This window comes from Myotis yumanensis, unplaced genomic scaffold, assembly GCF_028538775.1.
Source record: "Myotis yumanensis isolate MYYU_CA2020_CCGP unplaced genomic scaffold, mMyoYum1.0.hap1 SCAF_1, whole genome shotgun sequence".
NCBI classification, from domain to species: domain Eukaryota; kingdom Metazoa; phylum Chordata; class Mammalia; order Chiroptera; family Vespertilionidae; genus Myotis; species Myotis yumanensis.
In genome coordinates, this window is record NW_027223752.1 from 146614278 (window position 1) to 146623147 (window position 8870).

Genomic DNA, 8870 nt, shown 5'->3' on the forward strand with positions numbered 1-8870 from the left:
CTGCTGTGTGAACGAAGCTGCCAAGCCCTGCTGTCCACTCTCTGTCTGCCAGGCATGAGGGCTTCATTGCCGCTGCTGCACAAAGGAAGCACCCACACCCTGCTGAACGCTCTCTGTCTGCCGTGCATGGGAGCTTCATCACCACCACCACACGAAGGAAGCCACCATGCGGGCACGCCCCCAGCCCAGCAGCCCCGTGTTGTGTCTGCTGGGCTGGGGGCATGCTCCAAGCCATGTGGTGGCCGCTGGGAGCATGCCTTCAGCCCAGCAGCCCCGAGTTGTGTTCGCAGCCCTCCCTTCCCCCACGGCCTGGCGCCAGCATCACTCGGTGCCTGCATATGCAAATTAACCCACCATCTTTGCTGGGTTAATTTGCATACTCACTCCCGATTGTCTGGTGGGCATCGTGAAGGTATGGTCAATTTCCATCTTTCTCTTTTATTAGTGTAGATGACTATTCTGTAATTCCAATTTTTACTTCTAAGTCCCCTCAACCCCTCTTCCACCTGGCAACTGTATGTTCTGGTCTACTTGCTCATTTATTTTGTTTTTTAGATTCTATATATAAATGAAACCATATGGCATTTGCCTTCCTCTGACTATTTCACTCAGCACAGTACCTTCTAGATTCATCTATGCTGTTTCACATGGCAAAATTTCATTCTTTTTTTATGACTGTATCATATTCCATTATATGTGGTATATATATGCAACTTCTTTTTTTTTATCCATTTATCTATTGATGGGCACTTAAGTTGCTCCATATTTTGGCTATTGTAAATAATGCTGCAATAAACATATGAATGTATATATATTTTGGAATTAGTGTTTTGGGTTTCTTCAGACAAATACTCAGAAGTGGAATTGCTGGGTCCTTCTTTGTCTCTTGTTATAGCCATTTTTTTAAAAAAATCTATTTTGTCTGGTACAAGTATGGCTACCCCAGTTTTTTTTGTTTGTTTGTTTCCAATTTCATGAAATACCTTTTTCCATCCCTTTACTTTCAATCTGTGTGTCTCTCCATCTGAAGTGAGACTCTTTTAGGAAGCATATGTAAGGGTCAGTTTAATTATCTTTTCAGCCACCTATGCCTTTTGATTGGAGCATTTAACCATTTGCATTTAAAGCCAACAGCAAGCAGGGGAGACAGGGGAGGCAGCATGGAGAGGCACAGCAGAGGTTTTCATGGCTTTGGACTCCAGCAGCAGGATGGTGAAATCCTCCCTGCAGCAGATCTTCAACAGCCCCTGCTTGGCCAGAGAGAAGACTGAGAATAAACCTAGTGCCACCATTCATGCCAGCTGCACCCTGCCCCTCATCAAGCCAATGTCTTTTCTGGAGAGTTCCAGGGTCTCCCTTGGTAACCTGTGTCCAGGGCCTCAGTGATGCTCCTGATGTCCCTCACCCAGCTCCCAGGTGGGCGAAGGAGCAGTCAGAAAAGTCACAATCTTTCAGCTAATTTATTTTACTCTAATGCCTAAAAGCCTGGTGCACGAAATTTGTGCACTTGAGGTGGGGGGGGGGGGGGTGGCCCTCAGTCCAGCCTGCACCCTCTCGCAGTCCAGGAGCCCTTGGGGAATGTCCAACTGATGGCTTAGGCCTGCTCAGGCAGTTGGACATCCTTAGTGCCCACCACCGCTGCTGCACTCACCAGCCTTGAGCCTGGCTTCTGGCTGAGTGGCGCTCCCCCTGTTGGAGCACACTGACCACCAGGGGGCAGCTTCTGTGTTGAGTGGTATTGGGTCAAAACTGGCTTTCCAATATCCCCCGAGGGGTCCCAGATAGCAAGAGGGTGCAGGCCAGGCCGAGGGACCCCACTGGCACACGATCGGGGCCAGGAAGGGACGCAGGAAGTTGGTCAGCAGGGGAGGGATTGCAGGAGGGCTCCAAGGCATGTCCAGCCCATCTTGCTCAGTCCCGATCGGCTGGACCCCAGCAGCAAGTTAACCTACCAGTTGGAGTGTCTGCCTCCTAGTGGTTAGTGCATGTCATAGAGACTGGTTGACTGGTTGACTGGTTGACTGTCTGCCACCTGGTGGTCAGTGCATGTCATAACAAGGGGTTGAACAGACTAAGCATATCATTAGCATACTAGAGGCCCAGTGCATAAAATTTGTGCACAGGGCGGGGGGGTCCCCTCAACCCAGCCTGCACCCTCTCCAATCCAGGATCCCTCGGGGGATGTCGGACATCCCTCTCACAATCCTGGACTGCTCGCTCTTAATCGCTCACCTGCCTGCCTGCCTGGTCGCCCCTAACTGCCCCACCTGCTGGCCTGGTCACTCCCAACTGCTCCCCCTGCCAGCCTGGTCACCCCACACAGCCTCCTTGTTCAGTCGTTTGGTCATCCCTCACTAACCCCCCTGCTGACCCAGTCGCCCCATGCAGCCTGCTTGTTCAGTCGTTTGGTTGTCCCTCACTAACCCCCCTGCCAGCCTGGTGGTAGGCAACCATCTTGTGAGGGTGGAAGGGTTAATTTGCATATTACCTCTTTATTATATAGGATTACTCTTTGATTGGTTGAACAGATGACTGGATGACTGGACACTTAGCATATTAGGCTTTTATTATATAGGCCTAGAGGCCTGATGCATGAAATTCATGTAAGAGTAGGCCTTCCTTCTCCTGGCTGCCAGCACCGGCTTCCCTCTGGCACCTGGGACCTGGGCTCCCCTCCGGCTGCCGGCAGGTACCCAGGACCTGGGCTTCCCTCGCAGCCCAGCTTCATCTGGAAGGTCGTCCAGAAGGACGTCTGGTCTAATTAGCATATTACACTTTTATTATTATAGATAGGCTGAATGTAGCAGAGGAACTAATGTCTAATAACAAGAGGAGAATTCTCAACATCCAGACCAGATTCACAGATGCCAAACATGGTAACTGGAGAGCAGTGCTAAGCTGCCGCTGCCTCTACCTGGAGATCCCAGGTGGTGCTCTGTCAGAGGGGAGCAAAGACAGCTTCCCAGTTCTTGAGTTCGCTGAGGAGCAGCTGCACGCTGACCATGTCGTCTTTTTCTTCCACAAGAACCGTGATGACAGAGCTGCTCTGCTCCGTAACTTCAGCTTTATGGGCTTTGAGATTGTGAGATGGAGCATCCCCTTGTCCCCAAGAGACCTGACATTTGCTTCATGGCCTACACGTTTGAGAGAGAGTCTTCTAACCAGGACAAGTAGCAGCTGTGCCACGTGCCCCCTTACCTTTGCCACCACTGACAGATCATCACAGATCATAGCTCTTTGTGTCTCACTCTGTGTGGGTAGTGTGACCAATTGCTCCACAAGGATGCAAATGCCAGGCCTGCTTCCTTCTTCTGGGCTTGTCTTCATGTTGTAATTGTGCAAATAAATGCTCACTTCAAATTAGCGGTACATTTCTTGAAGTTTAATGTTGTGTCTGTGATACTAAAGTATTTGCTTTAATTCTAAATATAAAGTTATATTTTACTTTTTTATTGCTGCTTTAAGTTAATACAAATTATTCTTGACTTTGAGCAGAGGTTTCTTATTTGAAGTTTTGGAAATAGTTTTAGATATTAACTTGGAAAGACAGGTATTAATCTAACCTTTGATTGCTTTCAAATCTCTGAATAAAAGTGATTACAACTAGAAAAAAAGTAATTGTTGATAGATATGTTTTTATTGCCATTTTATTATTAACACTTGTCATCTTTTTTCCCCTTCTTCTTCTTAAAGAAGACCTTTTAACATTTCATGTAATACTAGTTTGGTGGTAATGAACTCCTTCAGCTTTTTCTTGCCCTGGAAGCTCTTTATCTGTCCTTTGATTCTAAATGATAGCTTTGCTGAGTAGAGTAATCTTGATTATAGGTCCTTGCTTTTCATCATTTTGAATATTTCTTACCACTCCCTTCTGGCCTGCATAGTTTCTGTTGAGAAATCAGCTGACAATCCTAGGAGAGTTCCCTTGTGGATAACTAACTGCTTTTCTCTTGCTGCTTTTAAGATTCTCTTTGATTTTAACCCTTGACATTTTAATTATGATGTGTCTTGGTGTGGGCCTTTTTGGGTTCATCTTGTTTGAGACTCTGCACTTTTTGGTCCTGTATTTCTAAATCCTTCACCATGTTAACACTACGGTGTCGGGTGAATTTCCCACCAAAATATAAGATGGCGCGGGCAATTATTTAGGTTTCCCGCGCAAAATCAGGGATTTTTATGATACCTATTACCCCAATGGGTATGAAACGGTTCGCATACGCAGGTAGGTATCTTTGTGAACGGCAAACAAACAAATATTTGGTAATACGCAGTTACAATCAGCCCGAGTTTACACGTTTCCCGCACTCCACCGCAAATCTATATGAGCCGAGTTAAGACGGCTCCCGCGGAGTACGCGCAATTCATGCGAGCCGACTTAACTCGTTTCCTGCACTCCAAGTGTTAAGGAAGCTTTCAGTCATAATTTTTTCACATAGGTTTTACAATTCCTTGCTCTTTTCTGCTTCTGGAACCCCCATGATGAAAATGCCACTAAACTTAAAGTTGTCCCAGAGGCTCCCTACATTATCCTCTTCTTCTTTGTGTGTGATTTCTTTTTCTTTTCTTTTTTATTGAATTTCTTGGGTTGACATTGGTTCACAAAACAAGTGTACAACTCAACAAAACATCACCTCCACAATATATCATGAGCCCATTGCCCCAGGCAAAATCTCTTTCCATCTCCATTCCACCCCTCCCCTTTGCCCATTTCCTATCTATTTGCTTAATCCCTTCACCTTCTTTCAACCAGCTTCCCCACCCCCTCTCCCCTCTGACAGCTGTCAGTCTGTTCCATTTATCCATGCCTCTGTTTCCATTTTGTTTGCCAGTTTATTTTGTTCATTAGAGTTCACATATAAGTGAGATCATATATTTGCCTTTCACTGACCAGCTTATATTACTTAGCATAATACTTTCCAGGTCCATTCATACTGTCACAAAAGGTAAGATTTTCTTTTTTTTTTTCAAATCAGCTAAGTAGTATTCCATAATGTAAATGTGCCACAGCTTTTTTTATCCATTCATTTACTGACTAGAGACCTGGTGCACGAAATTTGTGCATGGGGGGAGGGGTCCCCTCAGCCCAGCCTGAACCCCCTCCAATCCAGGACCCCTTGGGGGATGTCCAATCCCAGGGATCGAGCCTAAACCAGCAGTCGGACATCCCTCTCACAATCCAGGACTGCTAGCTCTTAACTGCTCACCTGCCTGCCTGCCTGGTTGCCCCCAACTGCCACCCCTGCTGGCATGATCACCTCACGCAGCCTGCTGTTCAGTCATTTGGTCGTTCCTCACTAATCCCCCTGCCAGCTTTGTCGTCCCACGCAGCCTGCTGTTTAGTCATTACTGTTACTGTGATGGCATCCCAGACAATTTGCATATTCCTCTATTATTAGTATAGATAGGTACTTGGGCTGCTTCCACATCTTGGCTATTATAAATAATGCTCCTATGAACATAGGAGTGCATATATTTTTTTGAATTAGTGTTTTGGGTTACTTTGGATATATTTCCAGAAGTGATATCACTGGGTCAAATAGCAGGTCTATATTTGATTTTTGAGGAAATTCCATACTGTTTTCACAGTGGCTGCACTAGTCTTCATTCCCACTAACAGTGTACTAGGGTTCCCTTTTCTCCATACCCTGGCTGGCACTTGTTGTTAATGTATTGATGATAGCTGTTCTGACAGTTACGAGGTGATATCTCACTGTGGTTTTAATTTATATCTCTCTGATGGTTAGTGACGTTGAGCATTTTTTCATGTCTATTGGCCATCTGTAGTTCCCTTTGGAGAAGTGTCTATTCAGGTCTTTTGCTCATTTTTTAATTGGGTTATCTGTCTCCTTGACACTGAATAGCATAAGTTCTTTATATATGTAAGAAATTAACTCCTCATCAGATTCTCATTGGAAAATTTATTTTTCCATTCAGTGGGTTCCTTTTTCATTTTGTTGATGGGTTTTTGTTGTTGTTGTTGTGCTAAAGTTTTTTAGTTTGAAGTACTCCCATTTGTTTATTGTTTCCTTTGTTTTCCTTGCTGAGGAGATAAATCAATAAAAATATTGCTACAAGAAATGTCTAAAATTTTTCTGCCTATGTTTTCTTCTAAAATTTTATGGTTTCATGATTTATGTTTAAGTCTTCAATACATTTTGAGTTCATTCTTGTGTATGGTGTAAGAAGGTGTTCTAATTTGATTTTTTTTTTCTTGCATTATCTGTTCAGTTTTCCCAACACCATTTATGGAATAGACTGTCTTTACCCCATTCTAAGTTTTTGCTTCATTTGTCAAATAATAGGTCACTATAAAGGTGTGGATTTATTTTTGTGCTCTCTGTTCTGATCATTGATCTTGTGTCGCTACCATGCAGTTTTGATTAAGATAGTCTTGTAGTGTAGTATGATATTAGGTAGTGTGATACCTCTAACTTCGTTTTTCTTTCTCAAGATTGCTGAGGCTATTCAGGGTCTTGTTTAGTTCCATATAAATTATTGGAATATTTGTTCTTGATCTGGGAAATATGACATTTGTATTTTAATAGGAATTGCATTGAATCTTTAGGTAGCTTTGGGTAGTGTGGACATTTTAATGATATTAATTTTTCTATTCATGAACATGGTATATGCTTCCACTTATTTGTATCTTTCTCAATTTCTTTCTTCAGTATCTTATAATTTTCCAAATATAGGTCTTTTACCTCCTTGGGTAGATTTATCCTTAAGTACCTTATTTTTTTGTTGCAATAGTAAATGGGATTGTTTACTTACTTTCTTTTTCTAATAGTTCATTATTGGTGTATAAAAATGCCACTAATTTCTAAATATTAATTTTGTGTCCTGCTACTTTGCCAAATTTATTTGTTACATCTAGTAGTTTTTTGGTGGAATGTTCAGGGGTTTCTATATACAATATCATGTCATCTGCGAATAATGATAGTTTTACTTCAGCTCCTTTCCAACTTGAATGCCTTTTATTTTTTTATTTTTGTCTGATTGCTGTGCCTAGTACTTCCAGTACTATGTTAAATAAGAGTGGTAAAAGCAAACATTTCTGTCTTGTTTCTGATCTTAAAGGAAACACTTTTAGTTTTTCGCCATTGAGTATAATGTTGATTGTGGGTTTGTCATACATGGTCTTTATTATGTTGAGGCCTGATCTCTCTAGGTCTGATCTCTCTATTCCCACTTTGTAAGAGATTTTATAAAAAATGGGTGCTAGATTTTATTGATGGTTCTTTTCTTCATCTATTGATATGATCATGTGATTTTTATCCTTCATTTTGTTTGTGTGATGTATCACATTTATTGACTTGTGAATATTATACCAATCTTGTACCCCCAGTCTAAATCCCACTTGGTTATGGTGTATGATCTTTTTAATGTATTGCTGGATCTGATTTGCTATTTTTAAAGATTTTAGTATCTATATTCATCAGGAATATTGGCCTGTAATTTTCTTTCTTTGTAGTGTCTTTGGTTTTAGAATTAGGATAATGCTGGCCTTGTTTAAAAAAAAAAAAAGCTTGAAAGTCTTCCCTCTTGTTGAATTTTTTGGAATAGCTTGATAAAGATAAGTATTATTTAGTCTTATTTTTTACTTTGGTAAAATTCTCTTGCCAAGTCATCTAGTTCAGAACTTCTGTTTGCTGGGAGTTTTTGATTATTGATTCAATTTCATTAGTTGTAATTGGTCTATTCAGGTTTTGTGATTCTTCTTAATTCAGTTTTGGAAAATTATATGTTTCTAGGATTTTATCCAGTTTGTTCAGGTTGTCCAATTTGTTGACACGTAGTTGTTCACAGTATTTTCTTACAATCATTTGTATTTCTCTGGTGTCTGTTGTTGCTTCTCCTCTTTCACATCTGAATTTATTTATATGGGTATTCTTTTTTTCTTGATGAGTCTGGTTAAAGGTTGTAAATCCTGTTTGTCTTTTCAAAGAAACAGTCATTGGTTTCATTGATCTTTTGTTGTTGTTTTGTTTGTTTGTTTTTAGTTTCTATGTCATTTATTTCCATTCTCATCTTTATTATTTCTTTCCTTCAGCTTAATCTGGACTTTGTTTGTTGTAGAGTTCGATTGTTTACTTTTAAGTGTAGAGTTAGATTGTTTACTTGAGATTTTTCTTGCTTCTTGTGGTAAGTCTGTAATGCTATGAACTTCCCTTTCATTACTGCTTTTGCTATGTCCCATAGATTTTGGGTTATTGTCTTCTCATTTTCATTTGTTTCCAGGTTACTTTTTATTTCACCCTTGATATCATTTTTAATTCATTAATTGTTTAATAATATGTTATTTAGACTCCACATGTTTGAATTTTTTCCCATTTTTTAATTGTAATTGATTTCTAGTTTCATACCATTTTGGTCATTGAAGATACTTGATATGATTTCAATCTTCTTGAATTTATGAAGACTTATTTTTTGTCCTAACATGTGGTCTACATTTGAGAATGTTTCATGTACACTTGAAAAGAATGTGTATCCTTCTGCTTTGGGATAAAATGTTCTGTAAATATCCATTTAATCCATCCCATCCCATGTGTCATTCAAGGTCACTGTTGGCCTTGTTTATTTTTTGTGTGAAAGATCTATCTATTGATGTCAGTGGGGTGTTAATTCCCATTATATGGCTGTATTGCTGTCAATCTCTCCCTTAAAGTCCACCAAGATTTTCTTATATATTTAGGTGCTCTTATGTTGGATGCATATACATATATATATATGTAACTCACTTTAGCAGGGCTCAGGTACCCACTTAGTATATGTTATATGTTTTTGTTGAATTGATCCTGTTAGTGTTATGTAGTGACCCTCTTTGTCTTTTATTATGGCCTTTGTTTTGAAGTCTATTTTGTCTGATATAA

At 40.8% G+C, this 8870-nt stretch overlaps 1 pseudogene; it reads left to right on the forward strand.

Moving 5' to 3' along the window:
* Positions 1-1209: 1209 nt before the first annotated feature.
* On the forward strand, positions 1210-3174 carry LOC139005967 (ornithine decarboxylase antizyme 1-like; annotated as a pseudogene).
* Positions 3175-8870: the final 5696 nt, after the last annotated feature.